At 47.4% G+C, this 17,742-nt stretch overlaps 1 protein-coding gene across 2 annotated transcripts in view; it reads left to right on the top strand.

Annotated features, from left to right (window-relative positions):
* RABGAP1L (RAB GTPase activating protein 1 like) overlaps positions 1-17,742 on the top strand; it is a 1,225,189-nt gene that overhangs the window by 924,150 nt on the left and 283,297 nt on the right. The window lies entirely within an intron of this gene.

Genomic DNA, 17,742 nt, shown 5'->3' on the forward strand with positions numbered 1-17,742 from the left:
TTTTTTGAGAATCTGTGGAAAGGTTTTGCCAATATTTATCGAGTTTTTTTCCTTACTTTTTGTCAGCTGTGTTTTATGCCTAAATCTAGAGTATTGGATGTTTACATCTAAAGGGCCAGAATTTCAGGATACCTGCTGAAAATGTAAATGACTTATTGTAGTTTTGTTGTGTGTACATTTTATTTTGCTGTCATTAATATCTGGCATGAATCCAACTCTCCTTGGATGCCCGTAGTCTGGGTAAGGTTCATGTGGCTGGACATTAACCTTTATTGACTGTGATAGTCTACGTTAGCCTCTTATTAGCAACCTAGCTACACAGAACCTCTCATAGGTAAATCTTGATTTTTACCACTGGAGACCCGAGGAAACTTAGTGCCTAATTACAATTCTCACGCAAATTGTGCATTTCCATAATTAAAGTTACTGTAGGGTGCAATAATTAGTGGGTGTAGAATTATCAACATGATTCCAATTTGCAACCCCACCAGTGGCGGTTAAGCACAGTTTGGAAGAGGAGGAATGTGTGGGATGTACAGACCAGAATTCCACATAAATTGCTCCCAGCGATTTGCATCTAAAAGAGACTTCTAGCCGCAGATTCCTTTCCTTAGAATTACCTCCAGGTGTCAGACTGGAACCGAAAGAAAAGAAAATTGAGCAGTATCCTTGCGTTCCGGTAGGTTGCGTCGTTCAACTCTGCGTGGCGTCATCCGTACTAGAAGTGTCTTGCGCGGTGCCAATATAGGTGCCACCCAAGAGCGTTGACGTCATTTTTTTTCCTACGTGTCAGTCCGTGCAGATTGAGAGAAAGCTACCCTGTCAATCACTTTTTGACTGCTTTTTCAACGTTTTGTCGAAGTTGTTTGAGAGGTCTTCTCCTGGTGCGGCAGGGATGTCCACTAGGGAGGCCGACTTCAAGCCCAGCAATGCCTTTCATCAACAAATGTAAGTGAGGGACCCGCATCTTTTATGCCTCTGGTGCCTGAAATGCGACCACGATGCAAAGACTTGCGCCGATTAACGTGTCTTGCACTCACAAGGCCATGAAGGAGCGATCTCACAAGCTCCTTGCCACCCGGCATACTACGCCGCAACAGTCTCGATCCCGGTTGAGAGTAACGACCCGGGATCAGTCACGGAGTCCTAGATTCTTTTGTATTCAAAGTCATCTCATCAATCTGGAAAGTCACATAAAAAGAAGAAAAGCAAGAAGTTGAAGAGGACTTCGGCTTTGCCCGTCACGGTCTTCAAATGAGACGAGGGAGCGTCATTCAAGGCAGGACTCTGTGGTTAAGCCTGTGCCCAGACCAACTATGCGCCTCCTCAAGTTTTGGGGAGCTGGAGCGACCCCCACTCAACTTCAGGAGTTTTATTAAGCCATGTGCCTCATATTTGTATCGCCCAATCCTGCTAGCGCACCTTTGGGCCCGAGGGTTCGGGAGGGGCCCCTACTGGTTCAAAATCGGCTGCTCTGCCCCCGGTGCCAGTCGGGTCCTCTGGATCCACAGGTAGATCAGGACCAATGCTGGTCATACCACTTCAGCCTTCCCTGGTGCTGGTCCTGATGGCGCCACCATCCCCATTCTGATCCCTGACTCCGACATGGAACTAAAGTTTTGTTGTCCAGCACCGGCTGGAGCCATGCCTTCCAGACCAGAGCCTGAGCCCTATTGCTATGGGCCAGGATTTGGGGAGTATTGGGAGGGGTCCCTAGACCCTGAAGAATACCAGCCTTAAACACCAACGGGAATTGGTGTGAGGACTTGGCAGAGGCCAGTAAACTGGACATTTCTCCAGATACTGGCATGATTTCTCCCCCCCTATTGTGGCTTAGGAGGAGGGAATGTCAAATGCAATGGGGGTGAGTGAGAAGGGCAGCTGAGGTCTTGGACCTTAGCCTGCCCATAGTGGCAGTCAAGACAAATGACTTGACAGAGGTGCTTCAACCGGGAGTGACCCCCTCAGAACTGCTTTTCCCATTTAATGAAGCTTTTACAGACCTCCCGCTTGGAACTTGGTCCAAGCCCATCACAGGGTCTCTTGTGAACAGCATGTTTGCCTGCCACCATCGCCCTGCCTCAGGGGACCCTAATTTCCTGACACACAACCCTACCCCAGATAACTTGGTTGTCCAAGCCTCTGCTTCCCATGTAAATCCTGGCGCATTCCTTAGTAAATCCTGGCGCATTCCTTATTGCCCCACTGGATAGGGAATCCAAGTGGCTGGATGTCTTAGGCAAGAAGATGTTGTCTTCCATCAAGTGGCACTCTAGTCCGTGAACACCTCGTGCCTTTTGGGCCATTACTCCCATGCTCTATTGGATTTGGTTGCACAGGTGCTGCCCATGGTTCTGAAGGAGGCCCAGACCATACTTTCCCAAGCTTTTGCTGACTGGAGAGATGTTCCTAAGTTCATGAAAAGATGTGGACTGGATACCACCAACTCACTGAACAGAGCAGTTTCCTCAACTGTGGCCTTACAGTGCCACACCTGGCTGAGAGAAACTGGCTTTTCAGGGAATGTCTAAGCATTGCTTATGGGCATGCCCTTAGATTACTCCCCTTCCTTGGAGACAAGGCAGACTCAGTACTGGATGGCTTCAGGGCTGCAGCAGGGCTACGGCTAGGTCCTTGGGCCTTTCCATGGCCCTTCGCCAACCCCAGTCTTCCTTTTGCTCCTTTCGTAGCCACAGAAGGGGCTTCCAGTCGCATGTATACCCTCCAAACCACAACGGTACGCAAGCTTTCCAGCCTCTGCATGGCCTAGGACCTGTACCCACAAACCTTGTGGGTCAGTCAGCCAGAGGTCGGGCCTGTTCACCACCCCCCCGGCAGGTGCAGCCTTCAAACCCTTGTAGATTGCCCTCTTACCATCATGGGCACCCAGTGAGAGATGGGGTTCACCATCACCTGCCCCACTGGAGGTCTACAACACCAGACCGATGGATTCTTCAAATTGTTTGATGGGGTTACTCCCTCCCATTCATGACTATTCCTCCACCTCTGGCTTCTGCTTGTGACAGGCTGACGGAGGACCATCTTACTTTGCTCAGCCAGGAAGTGATGGCTCTCTTGGCCAAGGGAGCCATAGAGTGTTTGCTGGTGCAAGAAATAGGTTGTGTTTGCTATTCTTGCTACTTTCTGGTGCCCAAGAAGGATAGAGGCCTTTGCACCCTCTCAATGCCTTTCTCAAGAAGGAGTAGTTCAAAATGCTCATGCTCGCTCAAGTCCTGTCTGCCCTGGACCTGGGAGACTGGATGGTAGTGTTGGACTTACAGGACGCATACTTCCACATCCCCGTCCTGCCTGCCCACAGACATTACCTGCGGTTCAACGTGGACCAGGAGCACTTTCAGTTTGCCATGCTCCATTTTGGTCTTACCAGCACGCCTCGGGAGTTCACCAAGGTGATGGCAGTGGTTGCAGCTCATCTGCGGAAATCAGGGGTGCCAGTATTTCCTCATCTCAGCGACTGGCTGTTGAAGGTGGGTAAGCCCCAGGCTGTCGTCTCTCACCTCCAGACTACAGCGGACCTCATGCATTCGCTGGGGTTTACTATCAATGTGCCAAAGTCACACCTGACTCCCTCCCAGACACTCCCTTTCATCGGAGCAGTACTGAACACCATGCAGTTTTAGGATACCCATCCCCCCCCCCCCCCCCCCCCCCCCCCCACGGGCAAGTCCACGATATTTAGGCTATGATATCAATGTTTCAGTCTCTATCCTTGATTTCAGCTAGACTGACTCTGAGGCTTCTGGGCCTAATGGCCTCCTGCATCCTACTGATAACACATGCCCGCAAGCATATGCGGGCTCTGCAGTGGGACCTGAAGTTCCAGTGGGCGCAGCATCCTGGTAATCTTTCCATAATGGTCCAGATCTAATAGGGAACTGCAAAAGATTGACACTGGTGGTTAACAAACTGTGATTGGGTCAGCGGCAGACCCCTTTCCCTTCCCCAACCAGATCTCACAGTAGGGAGAGATGCGTAACTCCGGGGGTGGCGCGGCTATCTGGGAGGGGAGGAGATCAGAGGACTCTGGTCTCAAGCAGAAACCAGACTCCACATCAACCTGTTGAAACTCAAAGCGATCCAATTGCGATTAAAAGCCTTTCTAACCTCCATAAAGGGGAGGCTAGTACAAATGTTTATGGACAACACCACCGCCATGTGGTACTGCAACAAGCAGAGTGGGGACGGGTCATGGACCCTTTGTCAAGAGGCCCTGCGTCTCTGGACATGGCTGGAACAGAAGGGCATAGCCCTGGTGGTTCAACACCGGACAGGTTTTCTGAACGCCAGGGCAGACAAACCCAATCTAAGGTGCCTACCGGATCAAGACTGTTGTCTCCATTTGGAGGTGGTGCAAGGTCTTTTTCTGCAGTGCGGAGAGCCTTGGTTAGCTCTGTTTGCACCACAGAGTACGCACAATGTCAGCAGTTCTGCATCCTGGAGTTTCCAAGGCGGCTTTCGTTCGAAGACGCTTTTTTCTCAAGTGGAGTTCAGGCCATCTGTTCATCTTTCCACCCATATTACTCCTGCCCAAAGTTCTCAAGAAAATCAGGAACAACCAGGCCCAAGTCATCCGTGTGGCTCCGGACTGCTCTTAGAGTTTGGTATTCTGAGCTGTTGAGCATGGCCATTGGTTCTCCGATCAGGATGCCCCTTCAGGGGGAGCTTCTGTCGTAGGAGCAGGGTAGGGTTCTCCACCCGAACCTGTCAACGCTCTGCCTTCTTCTGTGGAGATTGGCAGCAACAGTTGATAGCTTTCAACCGTCCTCACAAAGTCTGCAATGTTATCTTGGCAGCCAGACATCTCTCCACGAAAACAGTATGCGCCTGCTATTGGGGAACGTTTGTGGCATGATGTGCAGGGAAACAGGTTGACTTTCTCTCTGCTCCCCTCTCTCAGGCCATTCTCCTTACCCTTTCCCATGCTCAGCAGGGCTCTGCTCTGGGCACCTTAAAGGGATATCTTTCTGCTATCTCAGTCTTTCTGCGGTTACCTAACCAGCCATCCCTTTTCAAATCCCCTATTGTACATAGGTTCTTAAAAGATTTGCAACATATGTTTCCTCTTCCCCCTTCATCATGCCTCAGTGGGACCTCAATTTAGTCTTGACATTCTTGTTGTGCGCGCCTATGATAATTTGCACAACTGCCCTCTCAGGCTCCTTATCATAAAGACTGCCGCATTAACATCTGCCTGGAGGGTTAGTGAGCTTCAGGCCTTGCATCCACGCCTCCATATCTAAATTTCTACCCAGACAAGCTGATTCTTCGCATTAGAGCTTCCTTTCTACCGAAAGTGATTACCCCTTTCCATGTAAGCCAGACCATGACCCTGCCTACTTTTTATGCTCCGCCACATCCCTCTAAAAAGAGAATTGTTGTTCTACCTTGACCGCATGAGACAGTTCCAGGTGGACGATCAACTCTTCATGGGGTATATTGGAGTGAAGAAGGGGAAGGCTGTGCAGAATCAAATCACCTCCCGATGGATCATGCTCTGCATTAGGATCTACTACGCATTGGCCAAGAAGCATCCCTCAGAGGACTTGCGTGCTCATTCCACCAGAGCCAAGGCTGCGACCACTGTGTTAGCACGCAGAGTCCCTGTCCTGGACATCTGCCAGGCAGCAACGTGGGCCTCTCTGAACATATTCACAAAACTCTACTATCTGGACAGTCTGGTCCATCGGGTCAGGCACTTTGACCGCTCGGTCCTGCAGGAATTTGTGTGAAATTGTTTCACAGACCCACCTCGGGAGAGGTATTGCTTGGGTATCTATTCTAAGATAAGGAATCTGCGGCTAGAAGTCTCTATCAGATGAAAAAGATACTTACCTTCTGTAATTTCTTATCTGTTAGAACTCTTATATAGCCACAGATTCCTTACCAACTCACTCATCCTCCCCATTCTTCAAACGGATTTCTAGACACAGGGCTGTTCCCTTTCAGGGCTTTAATTTTCCACAAGGTAAGAAATCTGTGGATAGATAGAGTGCCTACCAGATAAGGCATTACCAAATGTAAATAACTTGTTTGACAGTTAAAACCTGTCCAAATTGCAGGTTCAAAGTGCAGCATCAAGTGCAGTCTGCTCCTGACTTAAATCCATTTTGGGCACCTGCAGGTGTTTGCGCCTGAAATAGGATTTGAAAACAGATCTTTAGGGAGTTTTGGCTAAACATTTGCACCTGAGTACCCTGTTTCCTGGGCAGGAGGGTGAACAGGCACTTTTGACACTTCTTGGTGAACCTTGTCAATCACATATCATGAAGAAATGTCTCAATGAGGTCTGCTAAGGGCCCTTTACAGTGCTGCAATAGTGTAGATGCGGTTCTTGGGCTACTGTCAAAAACAGGGTTCACAGTCCACGCATTTGGGTCCCTCCTGCAGAGACGGTTGACCAATGTGGTTACAAATTTTCTGGTTTAAATTGATCTTGTGGTGAAGTAGGTTTGATCTTTGTGGTATGGTAGACATCTTTAACGAAGCACAGGTTGTTAGACATTATTATCCATAGAATCCCATGCATCTGATCTGCTTCCACCAAGGATAAGACTGCATTACAGTGAAAGATAGGCTTTTACCAAGCGCTCTGATTTGCATTAAGATGTGTAACAGAACTGCAATTCATGGCACCTTGTTTGACTCCCTTCCATTTCTACAAGGGTGTACACAGTCTGCCAGCCCCCAATCACCCGGTTAGGAAATGATCCTTACACATAAAGAGTCTAAATACATGGCAAGGAGATTGGGGCCCCCTCCAACCAAAAAGGGGTCCTTAACCGAATGTGACCTACAGAAGGTTGAATTTGCCGTCGTGGGTGTGACGCCAAGGGTAGGCATGCTTGAGTCACGAAGGAGAACAAAGAGAGGAAGGTTACATATTCATGAGTTCCTCTACCTGGCTTGGACCTGAGCATCCCTGGGTATTGTGGAGGGGCCAGGTTCATCTGGCATTGTAGGTAATTTGATGCCCATTTAGAGGAGGAGAAATATTACATATCCTCTCATGGGCTGTAGGTCGGTTTGCGCTGCCTTGGCGGGTGTGTAGAGAATGGGTATGAGATGGCTGTTTGGCTAATGTTGAAGTCAAGGTATGCAGGCATTTCTGCCTAGGGTATCATACCCTTTAATTCAAGAGGTGAATGGACCCACATATGGAAAGAGGTCAACATATTGCTTCTGGCTGACCGGGAACGCAGCAACACCCTTTGCTATGGTATCTGAGAGGAGTGCTAGATTCTCGAAGAGTCCTGCCTCAGTTGGTCTTCTGGTTCCGGATCAGCGTCTATTTCTACCATCAGTGAAGAGTAACATTTTTATGGCTTTTTTTGAAAGCCAGGAGATGGGAGAGGTTTCTCTTTGCAGATTGGTGGTGTCTTCTTGTCTGTGTTGAAAAAGAGTAGTCACCCATGTACAATTTGGAATATCTTGAAACCTCAGTTTGAAGCATCTGTTTTGATCTGAGAGTCTGCTGATGCCCGTAACTGTGAAGCTATGATGTCGCCGAACAATTTCATAGCCCAAACAAATGCACGTGGCACGAATCAAGAAGGTCATTCAGATGGGGCAGACTGTTTGATGCAGTAGACTAAATCGGATGTTGCCTTGAATCAGATGTGAGGGCCTCATCAGACCGTTTGGTTTTCATTCATTTACCTGTAGGCCTCCATCTTTATTGGCAAATCCTTAATTACAGGTACCAAAAAGGAAGGAGTAAAAGAAGGGCCATAGCAGTCATTCACTTCTGAACTGGCACAACTTGCTGCATTTTCACAGTGGCATGACAGAATGCCATAAAGGGGCAGTAATTGAGATTATTACAACTCCAAAGCCAGTGCTCTGCACAGCCAGTTGTGATAAAGGATACAGAGTGGGTTTAATATTTCAGGGTTATAGTTTCACCCTTGCTGCCTCTCTGACACCCAGCAACCTCTCTGCTCTCTTCATTTGAAGGTTAGAGGAAGAGCGTGGCGTTGTAGGCTGAGGCGGGAGAGCACAGGGTCGCTGAGCGCGAGGCAGGCTGAGAGTGGCTCCTACCACAGACATCATGTCAACCCACATTCTTGAACTTGCCCCAGAACTACTTCACACCTGTAGAAGTTAATTTTGGGGCCTCTGAGCTCCTGTGGATAGCAACCATTGACTATCTCTTATGTGCTCTTTTTTAGACTCCATCTGCACTGCTCCAAGCACTCAGCTTGTCAGAAGTCGCGAAAGCGCAAACCATGGATTAGGTCTGGGCAGGACATAGGCCAAAAACCTAGCCAGCAGCTGTTTGACAACCGGCTCCCATGCTTGATCTGCCCAATGTTAGATTGCTATCTGAATGTTATCCAGTTGATATTGATAACTAACTAAAATGGTCTTAAACATGAAAGCTGTCTCTCTGCTAGGCCCTTGCCCTGCCGCATTGAAGATGCTTGTATTGCCTGTGATCGGTGGGCCCCTCGTTAACTTTACTGAATGTCTCTCTCGATCAAGGTACTGTGCCTCACTCATGCTGGGGTTCGGACAGAGTGGCTTTAGATATTCATCGAGTTCATCAATCCTTTTCTGGCCACTCCAAAAAATTGTTCTTTTGGGCATTTGTGAATGTTAACAGGTAGGCAACCTAGGCCTGGTTTGCATCGGTACAAGCTTTGATTAGTTGCTTATTGGTCCTAAAGTGCTCGGAGGGTATGTCCTGTAGTCGTTTGTTTGGCAGATTTTCCGTTTTATTTGCAGTTTTTCTTTATTTAAAGCTGCTGTACTAGGGGGAGTTTGCCTCTGTATAGTGTCTCTGTCAGTATTGGAGGGGATGGTGGTGTGGAGTGCAAGGTGTGGTAGAAGGTGACTGATAGTTGTGTGTTTATGAACACACTTTGTTCATCTCTCTCAGAATGGGCTCTAGATTTTTAATAACATTTTATGGTCTCTATGGGTATTTGCAGCAAATGTTTAAAATCTCTGCCCAATAATACGAAACAGCCTTGTGACACAGTTAAAACTTGGGTGGAAGTCTATTGGGTGAGCATTCTTCTAAGAGAGAGTTCGCTGATGTCAAGTTTTAAATCTTCCCTGCCGCAGCTGATAATGTTTTTGGATCTCTTTTACGAAGACTGAATATCAAGTGGCATCCAGTATTCATTGTGCTGTAAAAATAATCTTTATCTAAAAAAAAGAAATAGACCATTTTCAAGAAAAGGGAATCCAAAATATGGCGTAGTAGAAGACTTGATTATCATACTAAACTCAGTGCACCGCTTTAGCAATTATCCTTTGACCTTTTACAAGTGGAGGAAAAAGGTCATGGTAAGCAAAGCAAGTTTACTCGCGCTTCTACATCAGTGTGCATCTCTTCCCAGTTGCCTTGGGGTTTCTGAAAACCAAAAGAACATTGTTAGATGCCCCTTTGGGGATCTCCAGGGACAATGGTGTCCCATTTTGAATACTCTAGTGTTCATTACTGTACTCATTTGATCTCCTTCTGTCATGTAGTTGCGCAGGAGACTGTGGATCATCGTGAACAAGTCTTGGTTGATGTGTCCTCTTCCCGAACACAATATCCAGTTTCTGGAAAATAGAAGATCTTTAAAGCGTCAAAGGAGCCTTCGGCATTCCTGATAATCTTCTATTCACTGTGACAGTCAGGAAGCCCTGGGGGGCCCCTTTAGTGGGGAAGATATACGGGCAGCTATCGCCCACCTAAAAACTGCTAAGTCCCAGGGAATGGACGGCATACCCGCCGAGCTCTATAAGGAGTTCGGCGGACTGCTGGTCCCCAAACTACTGGTGGAGGCCGAGAAACGTAGTACACTCCCAGACTCCCTGCGGGAAGCATTGATTGTGATGATCCCTAAACCTGGGATGGACCCCCTCCTCCCTGGCTCCTATAGGCCCATCTCTATGTTGAATGTGGACCTTAAAATTATTAGTCAGGTGTTGGTGTCTCGGCTCCTCCCTTACCTTCGGCGGCTGGTCCATGATGACCAGTCCGGCTATATACCGGGCAGAAATACATTGCGGAATATCCGCCGCCTGGCCCACATTATGCAATCTGTGGAAGGATGGGCCCAACAGAACACCTTGGTGTTCCTTGATATCGAACAGGCGTTCGATTCGATCAGGTGGGATTACCTCTGGCAGGTTCTGCTAAAAATGGGCTTGGGGGAGGGGTTTGTAAACTGGATTAAGTTACTATATGCACGGCCGATGGCGCGGGTCTGTACGGGTCGGTACGTGTCGGACGCATTTCCTATAGCACGGGGTACGCGGCAGGGTTGCCCGCTTTCCCCATTGCTATTTGCCCTGGCACTGGAGCCCTTGGCGTATCACCTGCGCAGGATACTTGTAGGACAAGGCGTGTGGGTGGGGAATTCGGAGCATGTGGTGTCACTGTACGCCGATGATGCGTTAATATACCTGAGTCGGCCGACCCAATCACTGCCGACATTGCTATCAGCGTTGGCCCAATTTGCTGAAGCCTCCGGGCTCTACATTAATAGAACAAAGTCACAGCTTTACGCGATTGACACAGAGATTAATTGGGGGGAGGACCAACGACCGGTGCTGGAACTTCCATGGGCGGAGGACACGGTCCGATACCTGGGGATATGGGTCGATAGGTCCGAGACGGGGTTTTATCAGCGCAATATGGGGGAGGATAATCCGTGGGTTGCAGGGTAGTATTACCTTTTGGAACTCTCTTAACCTCTCACTGATGGGTAAGATTGCACTCATAAAGATGGTAGTCCTGCCCCGATGTCTCTATACCATGCAAGGCTCCTTTTTTGAAATTCCACACAGAGTCTTCCGGGAACTCGATTCACTGTTGGTCCAATTATTATGGAATGGGAAGCGATGCAGGGTTAGTTTAGAAGTCCTGAAACGTAGTTGGGGTATAGGTGGTCTGGAGATCCCTGACTTGGAACTTTAATACTTTGCATCGCAATTGCAACATGCCATAGCCTGGTTGGACGTGGACCCCTCTTGTGAGCGGTCCCGATGGCAGGTACGTACGGGGACCAACAGCTCGGGGCATTATTGTGGCGGGCTGGGGGGCCGACGGCACCCGGTCCGCCTCTGGTGAGGCTTGGGGCTGCAATTTGGAACCGAGTGGTTCGTAAAATCATTCAGGACAGACCTTTTGCCCCGGAGGCGGACCTATGGCAGCTGCCGCCCTTTGCACAGATTGACCAGGTGATGTCGACAGAGGCATGACAGACGGGGGGCTGCCTGATGTTGTCAGACCTTTACCCGGACGGAAAATGTATCACTTATCAGGAGGCTGTGACTGCCTTTGAGTTGGGGGCAGGGCAGTTTCTGCAATATGCAAAAATAGCGGCAACGGCACGACATCTATGGCCTACGTTTCCGGAGGCCCCGAGCAGAGGCGTAGCTAGAGCTTGTGGCGCCCGGGGCTATCCCTCAGATTGCCGCCCCTGGGGAGGGGGGGTTTGCTGGGGAAAAAGGACGGCGAGCACTTGAAAGAGGTCCGAGAGACACATAGTATCGCCGCTAATAGTTACCTCGATCATGCAAGTTACATGCACATACATGACACGGTCCAAGGCTACACAGCTGAATACACCGGTGACTGGTAGTGACTGGCAGTACAAAAGAGAACACACAGACTGCATGATCTATCTGGGGACTCGGAAAAACCGCATGTGACATCCATCAGAGAGCTGCGTGAATAATTACCTGGCAATCCCTTCAGCACAATGCAAACATGCACATACATGACACTGTTCAGGGATCCATCATCTACAGCTGACATTAAATGACAATTCATCATGGTCCCCCCATTAAAGCAGTGCACTTTGTGATCTGCATGGTACATGTTCTTTGCAGCAGGCACATTAACCCTCTGTGCTACCTTTCCAGGAGTCAACCCTTCCACTAGACAAACCTAAGGAAGAACATTAATCACCGAAGTTATCATGACATTTTTATTATTTCTGAAAATTGCTGGAGGCCAGGACGGAGGCAGCAAGTTTTTTTTAAACCATAATATACTTGCAAACACTACGCACCCACCAGAAATAGATACCCAGTGAGGTCACACCGTTCGCATCGCCCTAACCTGCTCAAGGTTCATGTGACCTCGGTGACAGAGTCACAGCAACTGGATCACTGTTGCTCTAGGGTGCGCTGCTTCGTAGGCCTGCCCACAAGACTGGAGATGAATTTCAGTATGGATTGTGGTGGACAGGCCTTCAAGGTTAACCCACAATTGACACCACTAGGGTACACCTGCTTGTGCTAAGACATCAAACTGTTGCAGGGATTCTGCTTATGCACAGAACTATGCGCAGGAAACCAGGACCTCAGAGAATTGTGGTGTACCAGAAACTCCCCTCAGAACCAAGGACCCCTATCCGACTAGCTTAGTGTCCCATTCGTTATCCGATATTTAGCTCGGCGGTCCCAATGTATAGACAACCCAGAACAAGCGACTTAGATACTCTCAGGAGTGGTGGGAATCCGAAGTACCATTTGGTAGCTATATATCAGTCCACAACAGAATAACAAAGACATGGCAAAGTTTAAAGAGTTTATTTTATAAACCTCGCGTCCTAAGATGCAGTACTTTGGCTAACACAAGCAGACAAATGGTTAGGATCAGCACCATCAGCATTGTTACAATACCATAGAAAATGAAAGCAGCAATCATAACAATAATGACAGTGGAAAGCAACCACCCTCCTTTCTCTAGCAACTAATAAGGTATTATTTAGACTAATAGAAGGTCTCTTAGGCTTGCATGGGGGACCCCATACCTTATAGATCATCTTAGTAAAATCACATCACAGGATCAGCTAGGCTCTCTCCTGCAACAGCTCTTCGTTTTGAATGTGTCAGAAAAACATGCTGCTCTGTAATATTAAAGGGCTCATCTTTCAGGTATTGGCAGCTGTATGTATGTTATGTCTACAAAGTGGTACGATCAACCTGAACACAACAACCTGCCCCGTCTAGTGACCCAGACTCGTTCCTTACACGGTGTACAGACCAAGGTCACTACTCGCTGTTAAGGATGTTAAACAACAGACGGTTCTCATGTGAAGCAAAGTGGAGTCAGCAGTTCTCGAATGAATAACATGTAACAACAGTGTCGCGTGCAAAAGCAGCAGAAGCAGCAAGCTGGCTTTCTAACAGCCATCGAGGTTATGCTAACTTAGCGTTGTACATAGGGCATGGTTAACCCACACTACATCCCCCTTTGATCGGACTACTAACCACTAGGGGCGCACTTATCAAGAACGCAGAGTTCAAGTTAGAAAGAACGGAACCAAGGGCATGAACTATAAGTCCATATAAGGTAAGTGTAAGTTCGAAAAGAAAAAAATAGAAAAATAGAAAAAAGATGTCGTCAGGTGGGAAAAAAAAACATGAAAGAAATGGGGAAAAAATGACACCGATCGATACAACAAGGGTCGATCAAGATAAAAAGTCAATCCATAAAAGTATAGGCACAATAAGTTGCAACAGCCTCCAAGAGGAAATCATTGGAGCGTTCCGCAAAAGTATCTGCCATCCAGTTTAACAAGGGAAAGGAACACACGTGTTCACTCACAATCGGAGCCTCCAGCACCACACGGGGACAACAGGAAGGTTCCTCGATATAACTTCGTTCCAGAAAGTCAATCGCAGCCTCTTTGATGGCCCAATTACCAAGGACTCCATGTGCCGCACCCAAGGCCATAAACCCAACACCAGAACATTCATACTCATGAGCCGTTAAAGGGCCCATCAGTTGACCAAAATCCGGTACAGGTGACGCCGAGGTTGAAAGGCACAAATCCAGAGCCCACTGGAATGGACAATCCAGGCAGTGAAAGACGGGTTGTACACAAGTAAAGAATGGAAACCGGAAGGACAATCCATACGCGACACTTAAAGTCGCCTGGGGCAACGTGCCATAGTATTCAAGCATCCGGTTGCGCAGATGAAACAGCTGGGGCATGTTGTCTCTGTACGCAAGTTGCGCTGCCATTGCGCAGGACGCAAACCAGCAAAAGTATTCCAGCAATAAGGGCAAGAAGCAAAGGAAGACCTCCGAAGACGCTGGAAAAAATAGAATGAAAAAATGCGGGAATCACACCAAAAATAGTCTGAAAGGAGGTCACGAGGCCGGAGCCCACTAGTTTAAAAAAATGGACAATGCCGGTCGTAGACGAGGCATTAAAGATAGTCTGTATCAACGTTCCAAAATGGAAGGGGAGGTCAGTATTCAAAAGCGCCTGCACCTCCGTGCGGGTGTTTGCCACGTGAAGAAGAAAGGTTTCACGGGATGATGTTAAAGCGACCTCCCTTTGAGACAAAAGAGCCCTTATTCTGCTCATCTGGTTGAACTCTGCGCTCAAGGTCGGAATCGAAGGCCAGATGGAAACATCGAGCCGGCCATGCGGGGGCGGGAAAAGGACATTATTACAGCAAACTACACGCTGTGAAACAGTGACTATGTATGGAATGCCCTTTAGCATCCCACAGCAATTTTCATTATTTAAAAGCAAATAACTACCGTTAGCAAGCAGTGTAAATGAAGGCGTTATAACTGGTACAGGTACACCTTTCAAAACGCAAGCTAAATTAGGAGCGTGTACATTGCAAGCACCATGTAGTTGTATATGTCTACACACTACAGAATGATCAGGAGCAGAAGTGCATTCCACACCCTTCAGATAAACCTCTGTGCCCTCCCGCATGCATCTATATGTAAATGGGAGCGACCAAACTTCGTGCAGGAACGCACTACCAAGTTGTTCATATCTGCCCAGAGCATAATGTTTCATGCATGAATTAAATTTACAAAGCGAAAAAGGTAAAGTGATTACGCCGTGAATAAGCCACGTGGCCGAATTTAACTCGGCAATAGAGAAAGGCAACGGTTCTAATTTCTCGATGTGCAGTAATGAATAAGTGGCATCCTTCATAGACATAAACTGTTGCTTTGCAGTCAAATTAAAAGGGAGGAACAAAGAGGAAACATTCATGTAATCCCATGGAACTTTCCCTGCCTTTAACGTTTGCAAAGTCCATGCAAATTGCATAACAGAACGCAACTGATTCTGGCCATGGTACAACACAGACAAATCATCCTGCACAATATCTACAACAGATGAAACAATATTATCTAAAGTGTAAATTCTAGAAGACAAGGTATTTATACTATTATCAATCACAGCCAACACTTTTTCCATATTGGCCTGGTCAATAGCACGTAATCTGGAGGCAGCCTCAATTTGCGACAATTTCCAAACTTCGTTGTAAATAGCATACACCCATCTCTTGGACCTGCCTACTGCAGGACCTTTAATAAAATCATTCAAATCAATTTTGTCATCTAAACGTGACAAATGAAGCTTAACAGACGCTAATGTGGAATGTTGCAGCCATGACTGGCATAACTTACCCACAGAGTAGGTAGTTACAGTGTGTGATGATTCAAAACGAGGATCTACCCTGACTTGAGTGTACCCAGGTGTCAGTGCTAAAAATCGCTGTTGACAAGAATCAGAACCAGTTTGCCAAACCAACCAACCCTCAGGATTAAATGCCGAAACATTAAAGGTGGTGTTGGAAATAAGGGACTGCAACTTAGTAAGGGTAAGATCTGTGTAATTACCCCAGCCGGGATAAGCACCCAGATCCGGGGGAATTCAGTCTTTTAGACGTAGACAAGCCAAAGCAAGTCGTCTGAAAAATAGATTAATTTAAAAATAGCATATGGTTAGGGATAAGACAGGCACGATGCAAAGCTTCTGTCCCCTGAACCTGCCACGGTTTAGTACCCCAAACCGATTTAAGATCGACAGTAGTTTTCCATAGCTCATAGCCTCCGACTGCCAATTCGTCCATAAAGGATTTGGAATATAATAATTTGGTATGTGTCAACCGGACCTTTGAGGAGAATTCAGGTGCCATCTTAAAATAAAAGGAGGCCGGTTCAGACACACTGAAATCCGAAAAGTATGTGAACTTGTTCACTAACGTAGTAGAACTGCCCTGATGAGGGGTCGGACAATGTTCCCATTGTGTGTAATTAACAAAATTTCGAAAGGTATTTGCTCTGTGTAGGAAATGTGTGCCATAATGCTGACAACAAAATTGTTCACCATAATTAGCAGAATTTAAATATAAATCCTCAGCATCAAATGCAGCATAATATTTTAGATCAGAAAATAGTGCTTCTATTTCGTGTACATCCCAATCATCAGATCTAATATTCTCTTTAACTACATCACCCATAGAAACACGAAAAACATTAGGCACATTAATCACTTCTGTAGGTCCATGAATTTGAAATTTAACAGCATCCCAAGCGATCCCATCACGCACAGGCCAGGCAGTAATGTTCACAAAAGTCTGGTCCCTTTTCATAATGTGTGATGAGGAATGGGGGGCCAAAGTTCCAGCAATGGATTCATTTGAAGATCGCTCATTCAGGTAGTGTCCATTTATCATTTTAAAAAACACTACCACAAAGCCAATTGTCATGAACAAAAAAACACAGATTAGCACCAGCCAGATGTAAGTCCATGGTGCCACTAAAAAATGTCTCTTGAACCAGGCAAAAAATATAGCAATTTTGGAAGGGACAGTGGAAGTCATTGATTCAGTGTCAAAGGAAGAACGGGACTGGTCAATCGCTGTTGAATGTAAGAGAGGCAATGGGACACTTGCAGGATAAGCATACTCAGGATCATCAGGCAAACCACCATCAACGGGCGGTATAAGAGGGGAAGCAACAGCATGCATCTCAACGGCAACCTCAGGCATGATGGTCGAGGGCGGCAGCACAACAGAATTTCGCAGAATGGAAGGGCAAGAAACTGAAGGTGTCATACTATGAAGTATCGGCCACTCACTGTAGCTTGACATTGTCAATTGAGATGTACCTGTTTTCCTTGCGACCAGGAAGTGGTGGTAAAATGATTGTACGGGTACCCTGGACTCCAAGCACCGGGACTGGTGCACGATAAGAGGGGCCAAACTCTTTCTTGTTCTCCACCTTCTCACAGACCAGATCACCAACTCGAGGTAGCCAGCCGACTACCGGAATCTGGAGCTCAGCTTCGCATGTAGAGGGTACGTGTTCCTTCGCCAGAATGTCTCTTGCTTCTTGTAGATTCTGTAATACAGCACAGTGATCATCTAGGTCAAAAGGCGCGGCAGCCGCCGCCATGTCTAGACCCTCAAGGTCCGGGACAAACATTCGTACTCCAAAGAGCATCATGTATGGGGTCCGCCCACCCAGAGACCTTCTAGGGAGATTATTAAGTGCACGTTGTACGTCATACAAGTGGGTCAGCCAGCTTTGGCCTGTACCTATTACCCTTGCTGTCAAAGACTGTTTTAGGTCACGGTTCATTCGCTCCACAACACTATTGCCCTCAGGCCGGTATGGAGACGAAAATTTGACTTGGACCCCCAAACTTCTCGTGGCTTCTTTGTAAGCCCTAGAGGCAAACGCAGGGCCCTGATCAGAATGAAGGGTACCACATGCAAAACTCCCTATAAAGACACGCAAATCCCTGATGACCGTCCGGGCATCAGTACTCCTTTGCGGCCATACCCACAGAAAACGTGTGCACGAATCCACTGCAACTAAGATGTACTTGTACGCAGTATCAGAGGAAAAAGGACCTCAGTGATCTAAATAAACACACGCAAGTGGTTGATTCGATATAAACAGCTGCGTTTGTGGTGGACGCGCGATAGTGGAAGGTTTCATCT

This window comes from Triturus cristatus, chromosome 4_2 (assembly GCF_964204655.1).
Source record: "Triturus cristatus chromosome 4_2, aTriCri1.1, whole genome shotgun sequence".
Classification (NCBI taxonomy): Eukaryota; Metazoa; Chordata; class Amphibia; order Caudata; family Salamandridae; genus Triturus; species Triturus cristatus.